Consider the following 23,081-nt stretch of genomic DNA (forward strand, 5'->3'; position numbering starts at 1 on the left):
CGCAAGCCGTCAGTGGAAGCCCTTCCGACAAGTAGCTTACCAGCGGGGACCATATATACTCGAATCATTTTCTGGTGTCGTCCATTAGGTCTGCCATGCAATTCCGGCGCCAACACCCTCTACAGCCTCGCGTGCCATTGAGTTAAAGATGGTGCCTCTTGGGGGGGCGTGGCTTGGACAACAATGGGTGTAGACGCCTGAATCCAGCGCCCCGCCAAATCCTGGGAGCGAGCAACAAAAAGAACACACATGAGCTGAGGAACCGAGAAAAAAAACACACCAAATGATGCCGGAACGATCGAGGAAGAAGAGGACCCGAGCACCGGAACCAACCCCAGCAACAGAGTGAAGTAACACAGCGAAGAGGAAACTCCCGGTGTGGAAGAGAAGGAAGATCCAAGATGGTGCCCGCAAAGTGAAACCCCCTCACCGATGCCTGAATCGGGTGCCGACTGCGCCTAACAACTACGATCACTGACAGACCAGCAGCTACCTTACTTAAGGTTAGTGCTGGGGACCTCCCGCGAAGCTCACTGAGGCAACAGAAACCACTGTAGGAGCCTGGGGGGGGGGGGAGACACTCAATCAGCCTTCCAGAACGAAACTGAAACCTGGGATGGGGGCCGCCATCTTGGGATTGCTGTCAAACAACACTGTATTAAGAGAGCAAGCTGGGCGTGACAGAGAGAAAGATACACAAAAGAGGATCACCGCAGTGAGATAGCGAATTGTGCGGCTTTGGTAAACGCAAGCGCGAGTTTGTTCAACGGGAGTCATCAACTACGCAAACTAACGAAGAATGATGTAGTGTGGGGGAAAAAAAACGAAAACAAAAGTGTATTCTACAGCGTGAGCCGCCATCACAGACTGGGTTGTTGGCGCCATCTTAGCTCCGCCAGACAAACAACTCGGGCAATATAACGACCGTGTCTGTGAGACGGGGGCGCAAAAGTAACATAAGGCAGAGTGCTGCAGTAGAGTGCACTCTCAGCAGAGTTGGGAGAACGCGGACATTTCGCAGCTTCGGATGTGTGCAGCGGAAACCACCAACAACCCTGACTAACGAGGCTAGATGTGAGGTGGCTATTGGAACGAAAGTAAACAAAGAAACGAAATAAAGACATCAGCAAGAACCATCGCCACAGATTTGAAGAAAAAAAAAACTCCACAACTGGCATACTGCTTTACGAGCAAGATAAGGGCAGAACTCTCAGAGATACATAGCAAAGCTAAGAAAGACTACGCCAATTTCTGTTCTTTTTAAAAAAAAAAATTTTAATGAGGACATCACTGTCTTAGCGGTCGAATGAAAACATAAAAATCTGCAACCGGGGGTACACGCTGACTCAGCCAGAAACCAACAGACTCCCACAACAAGGGAAACAAACCCGGCAAGTCACTGGAAAGACCTCAGTACTTCTATTGCGGCCATTCATAAGGTCACAGTAACGCGAAATAAGAAAGGTGTAGCTGTGGTTCCAACTAGTCAGGACAAGACATGAGCAAGGTGATCATAACTCAATGGGGTGCATAACGTGGAAGTACTAGAAGCAACTAAGCTAAAAAAAAAAATATATATATATATATATCAACAAGGTCTAGAGGATAGCAACAAACCGAACACTCACGCAGATCAGACGGCGTAAAAAACCAACATACAAGGTGATCCGGAGTTTATTGGGTCAAGTACAGCCTACAAGATCATCAAGACCAACAACAGCCCAACGCCTCCGACACAGTACTTCAACCACGGACAGGGAACAAAGGAATACCTAAGTGTCAACAAGGGGGATCACAAGAAAACCAACCATACAGCGGAAAGTCAGAGGAAGGCTCAGCCTACAGCAGGAGAGGAGAGGGCTAATAGTCATGGCTGGCAATGACGGGAAACTCACGCAGCAGCCCAAAAAGAATAAGAATGACACTCTTGACTCCCCTATCAAACAAAGACCGGATATCAACAGCACGCTGGGCATGATTTTGAAAAAACTGGCAGAAGTACATGACCTAGCAAAGTCAACTAAACAAACCACGGATGCTATCCAGGTAGAATTGGCTGCGGTCGGAGCGGGTATCCACGCAGCGAACAATAGACTAACAGAAGTAGAACAGAGGGTGAGTGATATGGAAGATGGCGAACAAAAAACAATCAAGACTCTGCTAGAACTTTCCAAAACCACTGCAATGCTCCGACGGCAAACAGCAGAATTAGACGACCGTAACAGGAGGGGGAACATCAGAATACTAGGGGTCGCCGAGGGTGAAGAAGAGAAAAGCGGGTCGTGCATCGCCTTCATACAAGACATGATCCCTAAAATTACTAACATTAAGTTTGATCTCCCTCTGGAGCTAGACAAGGCATACAGAGTCCCATCCTTCAAAACATTAAATAAGACCTCACCACGCCCCATAATTTGTAAGCCTCTCAGATTTCAACATACCAAAGCCATCTTCGCAGTGGCCAGGAAAATCCAGATTCTGCAGTGGAACGGCCCAAAAATTATCCTCACCCAAGATTACTCCAAACACACTGTGGACTTAAGGAAAGGATTTCTAGCCCAGAGAGACAGATTAAGAAAGGAAAACATCCTTTTCTCATTCATAGGCCCTACGAAGTTCAGAATCACCGACAAAGGCAGAACGCACGTCTTCGAAGATCCCAATGACCTGTCAAGTTATCTACAAGGTCCGACCCAGCAAGAAATGGAATTCTCCCAAGCAAACGCGAACAAGAGGAGAGCCTCACCAGATCTAGAGGGGAATGAATGACCATACGACATCTCAAAACTCTGGCTTTGCGGATAAGTCTTACCACTATTCTTAACACTCACAAACTACCTCAGTCAGGCCGCTATTCCTCACTTTTATCTACCTCAAATGGCCATTCGGCCGAACCTACCTCCGGGAAGGAACCTGGAACTTGCATCTTAAAAACACCAAATCGGGGGGCATTTAAGCCCTTGGTTTTGGGATGCTAACAGAGCGCCCCAACAAATAAATCAATACTGAGACAAATAAGACTGATACGAGAGCACCATAAACGCTAATATCCTTTCTAAGAACATTAATACACTACTGTATAAACGTGATTGTATTAACCGTATTAACCGTGTGGGAACGCCTGTATTGCTAAAGAGGGGAATATAGCATGCTAGACAAGATGCGCATAGCGTTTAGACTAGGGGGTGTAATCCCACAGATCCTTGGACATACTGTACCATAATGTCCCAGGGGAAAGCGGAGCAGGATCTTTGCTGTCGCACGTCCAGATTTCTAGATGTTGGTTGCGGGGGGGGGGGGTTGTTTTTTTTTCAGTGTTTCTTATGTCATGTTAGTAATGTTTGTCAGGCACACATGCTTTGTCTCTACCCACTGTATCTTTTCCTCTTTAAACCTACCCATCGGCACTTCTGCACCCACTGGAGAGAATGTCACTATGCCACGGGAGGGAGCGGTGACGAGGGATCAAAGAGGGATGACACGGTTAGCGCACACAGGAAGACCAAAATTGAACAGGAGTAATACTGCACTGAAAGGGAAAACGGCTTTTATCAAACAACCATTACCTAGCATAATAAAATGACAAATAACCTTGCGAAAACTTTAACATCCAACTTAAAGATAGTCTCCCTAAATGTTAAAGGTCTCAACCACCCAGTTAAAGGAAAAAAATACTCGACTACCTAGCGAAAACTAAGGCGGATATCTTTCTCCTACAAGAGACTAGGTTATCCCTAGACGATGCAGAACGGATTAAGGCGAGATGGGTTGGCCAGATGGCATGCTCTCCGGCCGTAGGAAAGAAACGGGGTGTGATCACTGATCAATATGAAGTCCAAAATAAATATAGAAGATCAGCAATGCGATGTAGAAGGGAGAATACTGTTAATGCATCTGAAAAGGGGGGAAGAAAGCATCCATGTACTCAACATCTACGGGCCAAACACAGACGATTCCGGTTTCTGGGAGGGCATCTCGAAAAGGCGGGAGGGACTCCCACAGAAGGATCTAACAGTGTTGGCAGGCGACTTCAATATGGCGTTAGACTACACTATAGACAGAGAATCACAGTGCCATTCACTACCACCGGGGGCCCACAAAGTACTGAAAAACGTATGTACCAGAATCAATCTTAAAGACGCGTGGCGAAGTCAACACCTGGACACGAGAGATTACACATTTTACTTCAACCCACACAATTCATACAGCAGAATAGGTTACATACTGATCACAGGTACACACACACACACACTTAATAGAACATACAGATATAGCCACGAGAACGGTCTCAGACCACTCCTGCATCAGCCTTCTTCTGTGCGGACGCCACAATGAGGATCGGATCATCCATGATGGAGATTCAACAGTGATGTGGTGTCAGACCAGAGCAACAGAACCAAAATAGAGGAGGCCATTAAAGAATACATTAACTTTAATGACACGGCAGACACAGACCCTAAAACCATGTGGGACGCATTAAAAGCTACAATTAAGGGGACAATTATGGACATTAAAGGCAAGATGAACAGGAACGCAAAGGCACAGTTGGATCAACTAGAGCTGGATATCCAAAGACCAGAGGCAACCCATATCTCAGACTCAAAAAATGCAAAGGTAATTACAGAACTCACAAAGAAGGAATACGAATTCAACACAATCCTGAGCGAAAGAGCGGGTATGTGGATAAAAAAATTTAAAGCAATAAACTTATGCGAAGCTAACAAAGCGGGGAAGATCCTGGCCTCCTACCTAAAACACAAGCAGAGACAGCATACCATCTCAACAATCACGGACTCACAAAATATCACACACACACAACATAAGGGAATTCTACGTACATTTAGTGTATTTTATCAGGAACTCTACAATAAAGACCAAACGCTGGACGAAAAGGGCTGCACCGAGTACCTTAACAGACTAAACCTCCCAAAGATGACACCAGAAGACGCCCTCACTCTAGGAAGGGAGATTAGTTCGGCTGAAATTGAGATGGCAGTTAAGTCCCTTAAAGCTAACAAGGCACCCGGGCCAAATGGATACACAGTCACTTTCTATAAGACTTTCATAATCAACCAACTATGAAAAAAGTATGTTCGAGGCATATGAGCTGCAGATTGTACACTTTGCATAGATCGCCATCTGGTGTTGGGCCCGGATGTTTGCAGTTTGTTTTTGTTCTTTGGACAGTCTTTGGAAGTCACGAGTTTGGTGACTCCTCCTTCGGTCCGTACTGCGCATGGGCAGATTGTTTTTTTCCGCCATCGGGCTCGGATGTGATACTTCGTGCTCCAGCCTCGAACTTCTACGGTTCCAGCCTCGACGGAAAATCCTCGTTTATCGAGTTTCTTCATCTATCTTCATCTCTCGAAGAGGCACTTTTCTCGATTCCACACATCGGCACCGGCCTTCGGGCCCTCTTCGACTCCGGTCCCGGCCGATGGAAAGGACTCCGTTCAAAAAGTGCCCAAAATGTGGGTCTGAAATTCCCCACACCGACCTCCATCAGGTGTGTAACCTTTGCCTCTCTCCAGAACACGAGGCTAGAGACTGCCCCGCCTGTAAGTCTTTTCGATCAAAAAAGACCATCCGGGATCGAAGAGCTCGACGCACCATGGCGCACTCATCGACCGCGGCTCCACCGGACATCTTCGGAGACGACACCGAAGCTTCGGGGCAACACCACACCGAGCAGGAGGAAGACATCGTCAGCGCTTCCGAGGCCGACGACTCCGACCTGGAGGACATCACACCGGCGCAGAGGGTCGTGAGTACTCTACCCCCTCCCACCCCCGCGCCCAAATCCAAAGAGACTCAGGTTACACCCTCGCCTTCGGGCCTGGGGAAAACCAAACACGCAGCTTCTATCACCCCACCTTCGGGCCCGGTGTTGAAGCCTCACAAGTCTCACGGCAGCTCGGGCTCGAGCCAGCCGATTCCTGGTGCCGATAAACACCGTTCGGCACCGAAGAAAGTGCCGCCCAGCTCGACTCCGAAGCCACCGGTGCCGAAGCCTGGACTTTCGGTGCCGACGAAACACAAGCCCAAATCCCTCGGCACCGACGCTCCGGTGCCGAAGTCTACCTCGACGCCGAAAAAAACGGAGGTTCCAAAAAAACATGGCGCAGAGAAACCACCCAAATCCTCGGCTCCGAAAACATCGGCGCCCGCGGACGATTCGGTGCCACCGGACCTTTTTACACCCGATCCTTATCAAAAAACCTTATCCAAGGATCCAAAGACTGGGCTATTGACTTTGATTGTCAAGAAAAGACGTCTTGACACACCAGCTCCTCCTCCACCACCCAAGCGGAAGGACTCTGCCACATCTCCTCTCAGAGTGCCCTCCCCACCACCTCCTACACCTCCTCCTCCTCCTACACCTCTTCCACCTCCTCTCCCTTCCAGGTCTCCGCCACCCTTGCCTCATCATTCCCCGACCCCGTCCCCAGATCCGGATTACGGGGATCCAGATTATGACCTGGCGGACGCCCCAATGGACCCCACACCACCGGGGACCCCAGACCCATGGGAAGATTACCAAAACCCTGACATACCAGATGTGCCTCAAGATGACCTATACCCTTCCAGGCCATCTCCCCCAGAGGACTCACTAGGGTTTCACCACTTAGTGCAGAGAGCAGCACACTACCACGGGGTGGAACTACACAGCGAACCAGTGGAAGACGACGTCTTACTGGATACATTTGATATTCAGGATAAGTCCACAGCCATCCTGCCCATGCTTAAGGGTGTCACCAAACATGCTGCAGAGGTGTTCAAAGACCCTGTCAGGGCCAGGGTCTTAAACCCCAGAATAGAAAAAAAGTACAAAGCAGCACCCACAGACCCTACATACATTAAGGGCCCTGCTCCCTTAGATTCCCTAGTTGTGTCCACAGCTAGAAAGCGGTCTAACTCCCAGTCCTCAGGTGAGGCCCCACCGCCAGATAAGGAATCAAAACTCCTAGATGCGTCTGGTAAACGCACTGCCTCGCAAGCCGCAAACATCTGGCGTATTGCGAATACACAAGCGCTGCTTGCGCGTTATGACAGAGCACACTACGATGAGCTTGAGGCTCTTATGCAGCACCTCCCGGAAAAACACAAACGTAAAGCTCATGACCTAATACAGGAGGGAAAGCTCATCACTAACACCTCCATTAAATGTGCCCTCGATGCAGCGGACACTGCTTCTAGAGCCATAAATACTAGTGTCCTGCTTCGTCATCATGCCTGGCTCAGGATCTCAGGGTTCAAGCCAGAAGTCCAGGCATCCATACTAAATCACCCCTTTGACCAACCAAATCTCTTTGGGCCAAAGGTAGACGAAGCATTCGAAAAAATGAAAAAGGACACGGACACAGCAAAGTCTATGGGGGCATTACAATCACAGACCCCTAAACGCTCCTTTCGGCGTTCGTCCTTTCGTAGCATAGGCAGAGGCTACTCCACCGATAGCGCCTCTACCTCCTACAAGTCCCCTCCTCAAAATACCTTCTCAAAGGGCTACCAAAGGGGTGGATACAGGGGCAACAACAATAAAGGCAGGGGCAAAACTAACACCACCCGTTCTGCCACCCCACCCGCACAATGACTTCCCTCTGCTCCCCCCAGACCATCCCACTCCGGTCGGGGGCAGACTGCGACACTTTATCCACACCTGGGAGTCCATAACATCGGACAAATGGGTGACCCAAATTATTCGGTCAGGGTACTGTCTCGAGCTAAAATCTACCCCACCCAATATCCCACCAAGGCACCGTCCAATGTCTCAGGAACATTCCACACTGCTCAAACAGGAGGTGCTCTCCCTCCTCCAAAAACACGCTATAGAGCAGGTCCCCGTCAATCAGCAAAATCTAGGGGTCTACTCTCTGTATTTTCTAATACCGAAAAAAGACGGGACCCTGAGGCCCATTCTGGACCTCCGGCCTCTAAATGCATACATACATTCAGACCATTTCCACATGGTCACCCTACAACAAGTCCTCCCGCTCCTCTGTCAGGGAGACTTTCTCACTACCTTGGATCTCAAAGACGCATACTTTCACATTCCAATACACCCTTCTCACAGGAAGTACCTCAGGTTTGTGGTGGACGGTCAGCATTACCAATTCACGGTTCTCCCCTTCGGGGTCACCACCGCACCACGGGTGTTTACCAAATGCCTAGCGGTAGTAGCAGCACACCTCAGACGTCCGCATATTCACGTCTTCCCTTACTTAGACGACTGGCTGATAAAAGCCGCGTCCTACGACCAATGTGTGCAACATACAAACAGCACCATCCAACTGCTCCACCAGCTAGGCTTCACGGTGAACTACCAAAAGTCCCACCTCGTACCATCTCACACAAAGCAATATCTCGGGGCCACTATAGACACCTCCAAAGGTATAGCCTATCCCAATGCAGCCAGGATCGCAAGCATACAAGCCTTGCGCCAAACGTTCATTGCTCAGCACTCTCTCCCAGCGAGAGTGTTTATGAAGCTAATAGGGATGATGGCATCTTGCATTTTCATAGTGCCCCATGCAAGACTCCACATGCGTCCACTCCAAGAGTGCCTAGCACAACAGTGGAACCAGGCCCAAGGACAGCTGACGGATCTGGTGTTGGTGGACGGCCGCACCCATCACTCTCTGCAGTGGTGGAACACCACAAACCTTTCCAAAGGGCGGCCGTTCCTGGACCCGGTTCCTCAGGTGATTCTAACAGCGGACGCATCGCTCTCCGGCTGGGGAGCGCACCTCCTACACCTCACAATGCAAGGTCTATGGACGCCACAGCAAAAGTCGCTCCACATCAACCATCTGGGGCTCTTGGCGATCTTTCTAGCCCTAAAATCCTTTCAAAAACAGATTTCAGCCAAAGCAGTCCTCATTCGCACAGACAATATGACTGCAATGTATTATATTCAAAAACAGGGGGGGGACACACTCTCCCCAGCTCTCCCGCTTAGCCCAGAGCATATGGAGATGGGCAATTCCACAAAACATCTTTCTCCTGGCACAGCACGTCCCAGGCATACAAAACACCATGGCAGATCTGCTCAGCAGACAACAACAACTATACGAATGGGAACTGCATCCACAAGTTCTTCGCCCATTCTTCCACAAGTGGGGGCATCCTCAGATAGACCTCTTCCCCACCCACGAAAACAAAAAATGCCCAAGCTTCGCCGCCAGATACCCACACCCATTGTCCAAAGGCAATGCGATATGGATGAACTGGTCAGGCAGATTTGCATACGCCTTTCCACCTCTCCCACTAATTCCATTAGTGGTTAGGAAACTGCAACAGCACTCCCTCACGCTCATTCTGGTAGCCCCAACATGGGCCAGGCAGCCGTGGTACACCACACTATTACAACTATCAGTGGTACCACACCAAAAACTGCACCTGTCCCCATGCCTCCTAACTCAGAACCATGGAGAAATCAGACACCCGGACCCAGCGCAGCTCAACCTTGCGATCTGGCTCCTGAAATCTTAGAATTTGGGTACCTTAACCTTCCTCCTGACTGCATGAATATTATCAAGGAAGCCAGACGTCCTACCACTCGAGCATGCTATGCCGCAAAGTGGAAGAGATTTGTTGTTTACTGCCATAACAATACAATCAACCCTTTAGATGCATCCATACAACACATTATATGCTATCTGCTCCATCTTCAAAGGTGTAACCTGGCATACTCTTCCATACGCTTACACCTAGCAGCGATTGCTGCTTACCTGCAAAACAGACAGCATTTATCACTGTTCAGGGTGCCTGCTATTAAAGCCTTTATGGAAGGCCTTAAACGCATAATTCCACCCAGGACACCGCCTTCTCCTGTATGGAATCTAAATGTAGTTCTTACAAGGCTAATGGGTCCGCCCTTCGAACCACTGCATAAATGCGAGCTACAGTTCCTCACCTGGAAAACAGCTTTTCTAGTGGCCATCACTTCCCTTAGAAGGGTGAGTGAAATACAAGCGTTCACTATACAGGAACCCTTCTTACAAATACATCACAGCAAAGTGATACTTCGTACAAATCCAAAGTTTCTGCCCAAGGTCATTTCCCCCTTCCATCTCAATCAATCGGTGGAATTACCTGTTTTTTTCTCGCAACCTCAATCTGTTGCGGAAAGGGCTCTACATACACTTGATGTTAAGAGGGCTTTACTGTACTACATACAGAGAACGCAACCTTTCAGGAAAACTAAACAATTGTTTGTTTCCTTCTCTCCACCGCATAATGGCAACCCCATCTCTAAATCAGGGATAGCTAGGTGGATTGTAAAGTGCATACAAATTTGCTATCAAAAGGCAAAAAGAACATTATCTGTTCCACCTAAAGCCCACTCTACTAGAAAGTTAGGGGCTTCCATGGCTTTTCTAGGGAACATACCCTTAGATGACATCTGTAAAGCAGCCACATGGTCAACACCGCACACCTTCACAAAACATTACTGTGTAGACGTGCACTCCAAGCAACAAGCTAGTGTGTGCCAGGCTGTACTAAAGACACTATTTCAAACCGCTGCAACGGATACCGGTGGTCGCCGCTAAGGTTGGGTACTGCTATATAATCTATGCAAAGTGTACAATCTGCAGCTCATATGCCTCGAACGGAATATGCTACTTACCAGTATGCATCTGTTCTTGGCATGTAGAGCTGCAGAGTTGTACACGCCCACCCGGCTACCTGTATCCGTTCCGGTCCATCTTATTTAGATACAACACACATGGGTTTCTCACTATTATTACTACGCTCCATCATTTCCCTGCTGGCGAAAAACAATCTGAGGATGGAGCCGAAGCCCATGCGCAGTACGGACCGAAGGAGGAGTCACCGGACTCGTGACTTCCAAAGACTGTCCAAAGAACAAAAACAAACTGCAAACATCCGGGCCCAACACCAGATGGCGATCTATGCAAAGTGTACAACTCTGCAGCTCTACATGCCAAGAACAGATGCATACTGGTAAGTAGCATATTCCTTAACCATTGCGAGGGAGCAGGGATGGTATCACATACCATGTCCGCAGCTAATATCATAGTTATCCCCAAAGAAGGCAAAAACACCCAGTTTCCCCAAAACTACAGGCCTATCTCTGATTAAAGTTGATTGCAAGATATATGCAAAAATCCTGGCATCAAGGCTTAATAAGGTCCTTCCACAACTTATAAGCAACACACAAGTTGGCTTCCTCAAGTCACGCATGTCACACGATAACACCAGACTTCTATGCCATATTCTAGATAGAGCGGACAAACCTGTAGTGACCATCACATTAGACGCGGAGAAGGCGTTTGATAGGGTATCGTGGCATTTCCTAGAACAGTGCATGCGGACCTTCAACCTGGGAATCTCTTTCACATGGAAAGTCATGGTCAATGGGGCGGTCTCAGAGCCCTTCACCCTGCAAAGGGGGACGAGGCAAGGTTGCCGCCTGTCCCCCTCGCTATTCCTACTAGCACTAGAGCCTCTGATTAAGGACATCGAGACCAATGAAGAGATGAAAGGGGTCACCATCAATGAGGTCACAATCAAACTAGCAGCATATGCGGACGACATCCTCGTTGTCACGGAAAGCCCTAAATCCTCTATTACGGCCCTCATGGAATCCATAGATAGGTATTTGGCCCACTCCGGCTATAAACTTAACAAAGACAAGTCAGAATGCAAACCACTCAACGTACACACCACTAAAGACATATTGGGGGATTCGGGACTCGCCTGGCAAACCAGTTTCATAAAATACCTGGGCATATACTTTGGGAATGACCTTAAAAATACACTGGAACAAAATGAAAAAATAATGCTGGACAAAATAAAGAAGCTGTTGGAGGGCTGGTCACCTAAATTCATTACATGGTGGGGGAGGATTGAGACAGTTAAAATGATGGTTACCCCAATGGTCATTTACCTGGCAAATATGCTCCCTCTAATACTCACTGACGACTTCCATCGCAAAATAGATAAGATGCTGAATAACTTCATCTGGCGAGACAAAAAAGCAAGGTTAAGCCTTAAAAAATTAAGATTGGGGGGGAAAAACAGGGGGGATTAAACCTGGCGGATTTTAAAACCTTCCAAACGGCCTTTTTGGCAAAACAGGGTAGCTACTGGATTCTACCCGACCAGGAGTACACACCGGCTTGGCTGAGACTAGAGAGAGCTATACTAAACAATGTGGAACCATTAGCCCTACTAACAGCCAATAAACATAATCTGGTAGTAAATCCAATACTTAAAAATACCAGAAGCGCACTACTGAAGGTAGATCAAAAGATGGAACACAGCATAAAAAACTCGAAATGGGAATCACTATGGGCTAATAACAAGATAAAATATAAAGGCATACCGCTCTCTATGGATACGTGGAGTAGAACAGGGATCTCCCACCCTATCCAACTCGAAGAAGAAGGGAATCCCACCAGTTTCAGGATACTAAAAACCAAGCACAACTTACCAGACATAGAACTATATAATTTCCTAAAAATCAAAACAGCACTGTCCAAAGCGAGACGTTCCGTTACCGAGCCGTCAATCATCCAATATATGACCAATCTCAATAAAATAGGACACCAGGCTTCTCACATCTATAGACTCCTACGGCCCAGCACATCCAAACTTAACGAAAAGTCACGTAAATACTGGGAGGCGCAGTTAGGAGATACACTGAGCGAGGAAGAAATCCAGGTACTATGGTCCTCCCCACACAAAGTAAGATAACCCCGGTACTAGCTCAGACAAAGTTCTGGACGTTTCATAAACTACACTGGACCCCAGCGCGCCTGGCGAACCTAGGTTTGAACACCAATGACCAGTGCTAGAATTGTAATAACGAGAGGGGGGATCTGGCCCATCTCTTATACCACTGTCCCAAAATTAAATCATACTGGGAGAAGATCTTTGCCTTTTTAAACGACATGTTAGGATGTACCCTTAAAATGGAGTTTGCCACCCTGGTGACTGCCTCTGTTAGAACAAAGGCAGTCTCACAACAAGATAGCGACTTACTTGATCCCCTACTAACAGCAGGTGTAAAAATGGTTCTCAATAATTGGAAAGACACCTCTAAGGCATCGTTTAAGGGATGGCTCAATTGGGTGACGTACCTTAGAGGTGCAGATACATTGGCACTACGAGACTCACCGTGAAGACAGCCCGCCAGAAAAATGTGGGAATCCCTGGACAAATACTTAGACCCCTACGACTCACCTTGAAGGTGCCTAGCTGAACGACCCGGACACCAACCCTTTTTAGACAATGGCGAGCAGAACTCTCTCTCTCTCCGCTCTTGTCCCTTCTTCCCTGACCCTATCTGTGCTTTCTGTGACCCTTACGAGAACAGAGGGTGGGGGGCAGCCAAAAAAGGAAACAACATATGTACCTCAACCAGCACAGCCAACGTGGGCTGCCCTGTAACATCATGCAAGACTAAGTGCTTGTTTTTGTTTTATGTTCTATGTATCTGTTTTTATGTTTTCATGTTATATGGCTTTTGTATATGTCAAATATCAATAAAATTCTATTGAAATAAAAAAAAAACAATTTTAAAAAGATGGTGCCTCTTGTTTTTTCCACGCACCAGCTGCTGCCATTTTAGCTGCTCCCAGTCAAAGCCACAAAACAGACCTATCACTCAGTTTGGCGTTTCAGGGTTGGGTCTCTCCCCCCCAGCAAGGTGTGTTCCATGGATACAGGAATTTGGTAGCCAAGAATGAGTTTAATTTGGGACAAAATCTCTTTCCAAAAAGGCTGTATGGAGGGACAGTCCCACCAGATATGTCGAGAGTCGCCCAGTGCACCACACCCCCGCCAGCACCTATCCAAAGTGGATCTTGTGTAGTTTCTGAGGGTATAGGTACCAATCGTACATGATCTTATAGTGTGCCTCCCTTAGATACATCGAGCGGTTACATTTCACTATATCCTTACTTAAATGCTCCCACTGTTTGTCTGCTAGAGCGGATGCCCTAAATGTAATGCCCAATGCAAAAGCCTGCGGAAGTGATGGGCTGCCAACAGAAGTGTTCAGAACATTTTCAAGCTCGCTTATCCCATTTTTAGTCGATCTATTTAATTTAATTAAAAGCGGGGCAAGATCCCATCAACCTTGCAAGATGCAATTATAATATCCTTTTCTTAAAAAGGAAAATAATCTAAAATCTCTGCATTCCTACAGGCCGATAAGTCTGCCTAATACAGACTATAAATTGCTAATGAAGCTTTGGGCTAGTCGTGTTACTCCAGCAGCACAACAACTATTATATCCAGATCACACTGGGTTTGTGGCAGGACGTTTAATATTTTCAAATACTCAGTTCCTGACTCAGGCCAAAGATTATATTTCAGTAAAACATGTAAAGGTCCAAGCAATGATTATCAATGCCGAGAAGGCATTTGATCTGGCAAACTAGGATGCCCTATTTTATAGCTTAGGAAAATTTGGTTTTCCTCCTCAGGTTATCTCTATGCTAACCAATCTGTATAATGGCTCCCAAGCAAAGCTGGTGGTAAATTCCAGGGTAGCAGGTCTAATTAAGATCAAAAGAGACACACGTCAAGGGTGCCCCCTTTGCCCTATTTTATTCACTTTCTTCGTAGAACCACTTGCAATACAAATTCATAGCAGGGCAAATATAAAGCCCCCAATGCTGAGGATGGCAAAGCTAAAATGATTTGCCAATGACTTGATTCTATATCTCAACCCTGATAATGAGAATATAGAACGCGCTTTCCAGATTATTACAGATTTTACAAAGATAGGGGGGTACAAGATCAGTCAGACTAAAACTGTACTATTGCTTTTCAACGTTGCAGTTGACTACCTCCTGTCATCACTACAGTCTCTCGCTAAGGTAAGGCTCCCAATTAGATACCTTGGCATAGCCACTACAAATAACTTCTCCAGCCTTTTTCAGTTGAACTATACCAAAATGTTATTCAAAATCAAGGGTTTGCTTGATAGGTGGTCTCTCCTCCCCTTGACGATAATAGGCCGTAGATCAATGGTCAAATGTTGATTCTACCGTTATTAATTTTTTAAATTCTCTAATGTTCCTATAAAAGTTCCCAATAGTTTTTTTCAGGAAGTAGATTCAGTTGTGAGGAATTTTATAGGGAATAAAAAATCTTCGAGGCTTAAGCTAGCAGTCCTACAACTCGATAAATCACATGGTGGTTTGGCATGCCCCAATATTCTTATTTATTATCAGGCAGCACCACTTGATGCACTTTCGTGCTATTTCAATCCGGTTTATGCATCAGATAAGTATTGTTTAGAGAAAATGATACAATAATCAACTATGAGTTTACCAGTTTTTATATAAACAGCAAAGTTACCCAAAAAGATAAGATACATTTCTTCAACACATTTCTGGGCGGATGAATGCATTGGGAAAAGTCTTTAAAACTCCTTTTAATGTTTGTCCAGTCCATCTAGAGGGGAGTGAATATATATGGGATTGTCCCTTGTAGAAAACTAAATTAGATTCTGGAATTCTGTAAGATTCAAAACATTGGGCGACTTTTTCACACAATTTAAAATTATCTCCTGGCAGGAATTACTAGAATGGGCTTACACACAATGTGTACAACACTTTTTAAGTTTTAATAAGAGCACACATTTTCTCTAGCCTCAATGTAATGATGTAAATCCAGGGATTCAATCAATAAGCAGGGCACTTGTTATAAGCCCATTATTAGAAATAGGCAATTGGTATAGATTCATGCAGAATCTCTCCGCAAAACCGGATCTAGCCACTTTTCTATCAAAGGTTTTCGAAAAAACTGAATGTAGTGTTTCAGCAAGCGACTGGCAATTAATTGCAGAGGTAGGAAATAAATCCTTTGGGTGGCTAATTTTTAAAAGAATGGCATTCCTGTCTAGATGGCTATCATATTACACACTGGAGCATCTTCATACGATGTATCCTATGGTACCAAATAACTGTTTTCACTGCCATCAAGCAGGTGAAGAGAGTTGGCTCCATACTGTCTTTACTTGTCCGCACTTAACAAATTCATGGCGTCAAGTATTTACAGCTATCAGTAACGCTATTAATCATTTGATTATGCCTGAGGCCACATTAGTATTGTTTGGTGCTTCTAAAGCCTGCCAATTGTGAACAAAAGCCCAACAATATTTTGTTTCAATAGCTTTATCCATTGCACGCTCCCATATTCTTCAGAATTGGAGGTCAGAAAAGACTTTCCCGATAGACTGGAGAGAAGAAATGTCCAGCACTATGAATTTTGAAGAGGCCTATGCCATACGCGTAGGAGCAATTAAAAAATTCAACAACATTTGGCAATATTGGCATTAAGCGGGTAAGGTTGGGGAAAATCATTCCTTGGCCTTTAGGCGCCTTAGATATATACATAACAGCTTGAAATATTCAGGAAATAGCTTTCCCTTACCCCTCTCATATTTTTGTAATGGTATTTCACAAGCATGTTTGCACACTTCATATTAAAGATTAAGCTTGTCGAGAATCCTATTACTAAAAGTCTTAATTCACTCTCTAGATAAAGGAGTTTTGGTATCAGGAATAGACTATTATAGGAGGTTTGTAATTTGGTGTAGAAAGGATTAGCACTACAGTACTCTATGTTCACCTCCGGACTCTTGTATGTGTATTAAGATCAGCATTCCGGAGCAAGTTCAGAGGCATCACCATAATGTTTTTAATTTGAAGATTGGTAGCAAATATTTAAATGTTCCTTTTGGCTACTTTAGAGGGGGAAAGAAGGAGAAAAAAGTAGAAAGTAAACGGATTAATTCCTACATTAGAAATATCTGAGAAACTCTAGATCATCTAATTAAATTACTAAGCCAGGGAAAAACATCAAAGCACTTTAGCACTGCTTCACTTTATATCGATTAAGTGCAATCTTATTATCCACAATTTTAGAAACTCAAGGAAAACTTAGGATTACTTACCATAACGATTATATTGGAAAGTTTTTAAAAAATATTATTAGGCTTGTATAAACCAATAGCACTTTAGCACCGTTCCACTCTATATTGACTAAGACCAATCCTATGATTCATAATTTTAGAAATTTAAGGATAACGAAAGATAACTCACTCAATCCATCAAATCTGGTTTAATGAGGAAAATAATGTATTCACGTAATTATCTATTTATTTCTGCTTCTTCCTTCAAAGCACTTCAGCACACCTGCACTTTATATCATAGAATCTATCTTAGTTTGGTTAGTTTTATATCAGATGTCGATGACCGCATGTTATATATAGCACATTAAACCTGGGCATGGCAGGAGTAATTGATGAAGATCTGAAGCAGATATCTTTATAAATTTATACTCGTGTATGTTCAAATGGGAAGTTTCAGTAAATTGCTTTAAATAGCTTTTTTTTTTAGAAGTTCAGGCTATATAACTCAAATGTTATTCTTGATGGACTATAAGTGGATTTATTTGTCTTCTTTTTCTTGTTTTTTTTCTCCGCTACCAATTAATTGCTAGTCTTTAAGTTCCTATATAAAACTTTGTTTGCTTTTATTACAATGTAGTGCTTTATCCATTGTTGTTTTTTCTGCTCAATAAAAAAATAAAATAATATTTTTTTTTTTAAAAAGGCAACAAAACAGGTTTGGTCTAATAAAAAATCTACCCTCACTGTTTGGCCTGGTAAAACCTCCCATGCTGGAAAAAACTGGCTACATTTATCCTCTGAATGGAAAGCCTGAAACCCTCCTGGCTTCAACAAAGTGCAAAAGGGTGCAGTTTCCCTCCAGTGAACATCACATATTATTGCTTGCACCCCTTGAAAAATGCAGCCTTTGAAAGTACTGCAGGCTTTTTGGAGGCACATTGTTCATTGCTCCCTTTATCTAAGGACGGATCAGAAAACTGTATCTATTATGTACTCATTTAGTTTGCCAGGAACACCTTCAATACTTGTAGAACTTCCTTATCTAGTATACACATTTTGGTAGTCTTAGGTGTCTAATCAAAAGCATTAAGGTCAGCCAGATATTGTTACTTCACATTCTTGTGTGTTGGCCACAGACTTTCATACAAAGGGTCTTTGTCTTTCTGAGCCTCTGCCAGATTACACAAATTGCTTGTCACCACCCTGTTCTGGTGCTTACCTTGAAATAGATTCCGGTGGCAAATAGTTGTTTTGCCTCCTGTAAATGGGTGTGTATCTTCAGACTGGAGTCAAAAGTGGTGCCTTGCGAAATAAGGCGTGTTTCAAGATCAATGATAAAGTGTCATTGTCCTTAGCAAATATTGTGGGTTTTTTACTCTGCCAATAACCTCCTCCTGTTGACCATCATTTTCAATAGCTTATGACACAGGTATACCCTCATTAATATTACACCCATGGTCAGGCATATACCAGCAGAAATGTTTGTTGACACTCACAAATATGGGCTTCACACCTGCGCAGCGTAGAGCACTAGGGTTTAGAAACAACCGCAATCTCCATATCTTAAAGGGAAAAACGGGCATTCTTGTTATTCAGCGGATGCCAGAAAGGTTATGTCACCAGTATGGTATACATGCTAGTACGCCTGCCATGAGTGATCTGAATTGAACATGAAACTGGGATGCTGAGTTGTTTCCTGCCTAGCTAAGACACTAATCAAGCATATGCACTGAAGGCCTAGTCCTGTCCTTAGTGACCTGTTCTGTGACTTACCTGGAGGGGTGCCAAAAATGCCCTCTTTTGTTGATATGGGACTACTGTCCGTATTCTGGGGTACTGACATAAAATAAGAGTGGCAGTACATCGGTTTTTGTGAATTAATTGTCTGGAACAGGTTTTTCTTTGTGTCATGCTTCTATATAGCACCTTGAACCTTACGCTCTTATTCTGGGTGTGTGGCTGCATGGTGAAAGCGTGGCCCGTATATGGTAGCTGGATTCCATGCAAGTATGGTTGCTGGGGCGAGTGGGGGCCATTTTGGATTGCCCTTAGGTTTGTATGACACAAGATTAAGGGTTGATACCGGTTCCCTGTATTGCCTGTTTTTCTGTGATTGGAGGGTAGAGATTCAGACACTGAAGTGCAGGAGTTGGAAGACAGGGCGGCCCTTATATATTCTCTCAGGACCTTCTAGAAGGGAATTGCTGGTTAGGTTTTTAATGAGCATTGCCGTATGGGGGAGGGGATGTCTCCGCAGATTCTGTAGGTAATGTCCTGCTCTTTTGCTTGTCCCTGGTTACTCCTCAGGACAGCTTCAGGCAGACAGATCCGCAGTCCTCACCTGTAACTGTGCCCAAGCTTGTTATGGATACACCTGATTGGAGCCAGCATCATCAGTACCCGCTTTGAGAGCCATCACCATGCACAAAGGCAGTGTCTTCACTGCAGCTAGAAAATGACATTTGAAAGGGAACCACCTCAAACCCGTTCCAGCGTATGGGACCTTTATCGCGTGTCTGGATGAGGAGTATAAAATGTGATCCAAACCGCCCCACTTTGTTCCATTTCCCATGTTCTTCATCAAGGAAGGGAGTTCTCCATAGAGGACTCAAAGGGCTGTTTTGAGTCTTGGGCTAGTGTTTACATGACAGGCTGTCTTCCGGAGAAGAGGGGACATCACCCGAAGCCTCTGCAACTTGCTGGAGAAGCTGTGGTCTGACTAGTGCCTAGAAGCCTGCTTGTGTGCTCAAAGAGGGAATGAGAGCACGTGGCCCTGCAAGAGAAGGGGCTGCCTAGGAGGTAGAGCCCAGAAGTATTCCTGGCATATGGACTCTAGACTGCCATCCGGAGTAAAGATGGTGCTGACCCGAGTCGTGAGGGGTCATCCGATCTCTCAGAACGCAGCTCCGATGGCCAATTGCATGAAGGAACCAAAGCCAGAACAACAGCATGCCTTCCAGCTAGTATTCAGCGTGTCCAACAGACTGTGCTGCTGATGGGCAACCACCAGAGCAGTAACTGCTGAAGAAGAGCATTTGATAACTATGCCTAGCGTGTTAATCACCTTAGTGACCCGATTGAGGATGCAGCCATCGTTGCGGTCCTGCGCCGCTGAAGACGCAGGCAGTGCAATTCTGATGGGAACATCATCTGGCACCACAAGAGCTGTGTCTCCGCAGAGCTGGTACCACAAGACATGAGCACGCAAGCCTCTGAGACTGTGTCTTGAACACACCAAGATAACCCATCCGTTAGGACGTTAACCTTTTGCCAATGTGAACTCTAGCTCAATAAGTATTTGAACTGACATATGAATTGCCAATATTGTCATTGCTTATTGTTCTCACACCTGTACCTAATCTTTACCCATGTCCCTATCGCTTAGAATTTAGATGTTAGGGGTGGTACCCAAGTGTGGGAGATGGCACCGCAGAAGGTGTGGTGCTTGACTAAGAGACTTTAGGCGAGATTGTATTCCCAGTAATTGTGTAGTATTCTGTTTCTTTTACTAAAGATATGCAGTTGGCTGAACAGTGATTAATTGTGTAATTGCGTTGGTTGCTTGAGTGCTGAAGGTAGTGTTGTGTAGTACAGAATACTACACAACACTACCTTCCTGAAAAGCTGCTGACTGCTCTGTGAGTTAAATGTGGAAGTAGTGTACTAGGCCCTATCTCCAAAGCCATAGTAGGATGGACCCAAAGACACCAAGTCTGCTTTGTGACCCCCTGAACTGGGGTCTGACAACCGACAATGTGCATTAATGACATATGACTGGACTCTGCGTCGCACATCTACTGATGCCGTTTATGATTTCAAAATGTATTTCTTAAATGCTTCGGATAGACAAAGGGCCAGATGTACGACCTGTTTTTGCATGCGTATGCGGATTTGCGCATGCAAAAAGCTACAAGGCCATTTACAAAGCCTATTTAGTGAGTCACAATTTATATGACTCTCTAAATAGGTTTTGTGACTGGCAATTAGGAAGGGGCATTCCAAGTGCATCCCTTCCTATTTGCGACTCGCAGCCCTATGTAAGAATGATTTACGACTGCAAAACACACACAATTTACTGCCCTCTTCAAGAGGGTGGTAATGCAGTCGCAAATGGGAAGGGGTCTCCAGGGGACCCCTTCCCCTTTGCAAATGCAGGGGTAAATATTTTTTAGGCGCAGGCAGTGATCCCAGCCCTAAAAAACATGAAACGAAAACATTTCACTTGTGTTTTTTTAAATGCATCCTGTTTTCCTTTAAAGAAAATGGGCTGCATTAAAAAAACTGCTTTATTGAAAAGCAGTCCCAGACATGGAGGTCTGCTGAGCCCAGCAGGCCACCATCCCTGGGAGGGCCAGCCATTCCCAATGGGGTCGCAAAATGTGAGTGCTTCATGAATATTGATGAGGCTCGCATTTTACAACCCCATTTGGAATCACTAACAGTGTCCCTGACACTGTTGTACATTGGCTTCTGCGACTCGCAATTTGCGAGTCGCAGAAGCCAATGGTCGTACATTTGGCCCAGTGTCTCGCTAAAGTAATGCAGTGACGAGGATAACCGCAGATTACTGCTGTAATTCATTATGCACCAGTGGTATTTACAGACACGATTATATCTCACAAACGCTTGTGTTATTTATTCAGTGACGCGGAACTATTGATCTCCGCGGATAACCAAGAGGTTGATTTAGAGAGGTAGGTCAGTGAGCAAATGATGGTATTGGTGTCCCAACAGGAAAGGTGTCATTTGGTAGTAAAGAGCAAGTTGGCGCTGGCTTAGGTTCCTTAAGGCGAGGACGACTACTACTGTATATATAATATGCTACCACTAATTCTTCATTCACGTAAAAAGAAAACCTTGGTTCTCTCCCATTCGTATAGTCCAGCAGCCAGACGATGGTTAGGAGCCAAAGGCTTGTCACTGATGCTATCCAGAAAAATATAAGATGTGACGATTTGCAGGGGACGTTAGGTCAAACATTTGATTTCGTCAACCTTTGCTGTCTACAGTTTTACACTGGGTACGATCAGCCTGCATTTGAGCAAACCGAGATCAATGCTTAACTTGTTTCCGAGAAGGCTGAAAAGAGTCAATACCACAGACTTGTGGCTGTTTAACTCTTTTTCACCTCAATGTAAGACATTCCATGAAAATCTCATAGCCCTACAGTTCGGCTGTTTCTTCTATCGGTGTAGGCTGAGAAATTGGCTAGGGATGTCTTGATGCACCTCTCAAAAAATACCTAATTTGTTTTTTACAGTTGGCAGCTTAACTTAAAAGTTAAACTTCTACAGTTTCACAAGTATCCACCACTGGGTTTGGGGTTGAAAGGTGAGCCCACACTCACCACGAACTGCAGTATTTAGAGGGGTTGAGTGATCAAATGTTTCTGTTGCATGTAATGTAAATTTAGATGAGATCTCAGAGTCCACTCAGAATAATGCATCAAAATCTTGGTGAATGATGCTCCTGATGGGATCAAAGTCACACATTGCCACGAGATTGCCACTACATGGCTGCCAGTTGACGTCCAGTGTATGCTGCATCTCCATTCACCTCTACATGTGAAACAAATTACTCGGGCTATCTCGCTTGATAACATTTAATCCCTGCGCAGTCCTTACACAGTTCGGGAAATTCGAGATATCACCATCTTACTGTACATCTTTCAGTTATAATCTGAGCAGGCTCTGAATATTTTCATCTGCTCCCAATTCATAATGTGTCTAATAAAACCCCTTCTGTCCTTATACTTTCACGGCTATTTCCTCTAACATAGGTGAGCGTCCATTGATAGTAAGCTTCTAGATTAAATCAGCCCACAAAAGTACAATTTCAGTAGTTTACTAAATGCTCTTTTAATGTGCTACTTGGCAGTTCTGTGGCTCTTGACCTGTTATCTTTTGCATTTCTGGGGTGCAACAAGTCTATTTTGAACTAATGCCCTGAGAATGAAAATGGACCATCTCAAATATGTGCAACACAATCCGAAAACATCACCGCCACCCCCTTATCGCCTCCGTCAGAGATTAAATATTTATCCCAGTGCGGCTTAATGTTTTTGTGGCACGCAAGAAGGATATGCTCCCCATTAGGGAGAACCGACTGCCATCCCCCAAGCAACCCTCCTGGTGGCATACAGTTTGCTTTATTTGTTGCCTTGTGTTAATGTCTAATATGATTT

At 45.1% G+C, this 23,081-nt stretch overlaps 1 protein-coding gene across 1 annotated transcript in view; it reads left to right on the top strand.

Moving 5' to 3' along the window:
- TBL3 (transducin beta like 3) overlaps positions 1 to 23,081 on the top strand; it is a 205,151-nt gene that overhangs the window by 176,015 nt on the left and 6,055 nt on the right. The window lies entirely within an intron of this gene.

The sequence above is a fragment of the Triturus cristatus genome, chromosome 10 (assembly GCF_964204655.1).
Source record: "Triturus cristatus chromosome 10, aTriCri1.1, whole genome shotgun sequence".
Taxonomy (NCBI): domain Eukaryota; kingdom Metazoa; phylum Chordata; class Amphibia; order Caudata; family Salamandridae; genus Triturus; species Triturus cristatus.